The following is a 238-nucleotide window of genomic DNA, read 5'->3' as shown; positions in this document are numbered from 1 at the left end:
TACTGGAGAAACTGGGTAGCCTAAGACAAGACGAAGTCCCGATTACAAGCAGAGCTGACAAGCTAGCAAACTTTCGCGATCATATACGAAAGAACCTTGAGTTAGCGCAAGACAGAGCAGCGAACACGTACAACAAACGTACGCGAGTTGTGAATTACCGGGAAGGACAAGAAGTATTCCGGAAAAACTTCGCTCTTAGCAATTTTAAGCAAGGCATAAATGCTAAATTCTTGCCTAA

This window comes from Rhagoletis zephyria, unplaced genomic scaffold (assembly GCF_001687245.7).
Source record: "Rhagoletis zephyria isolate East Lansing unplaced genomic scaffold, Rhagoletis_zephyria_1.1 Rzeph_scaffold_02518, whole genome shotgun sequence".
NCBI classification, from domain to species: domain Eukaryota; kingdom Metazoa; phylum Arthropoda; class Insecta; order Diptera; family Tephritidae; genus Rhagoletis; species Rhagoletis zephyria.
Note: the sequence above shows the minus strand (reverse complement) of the source record.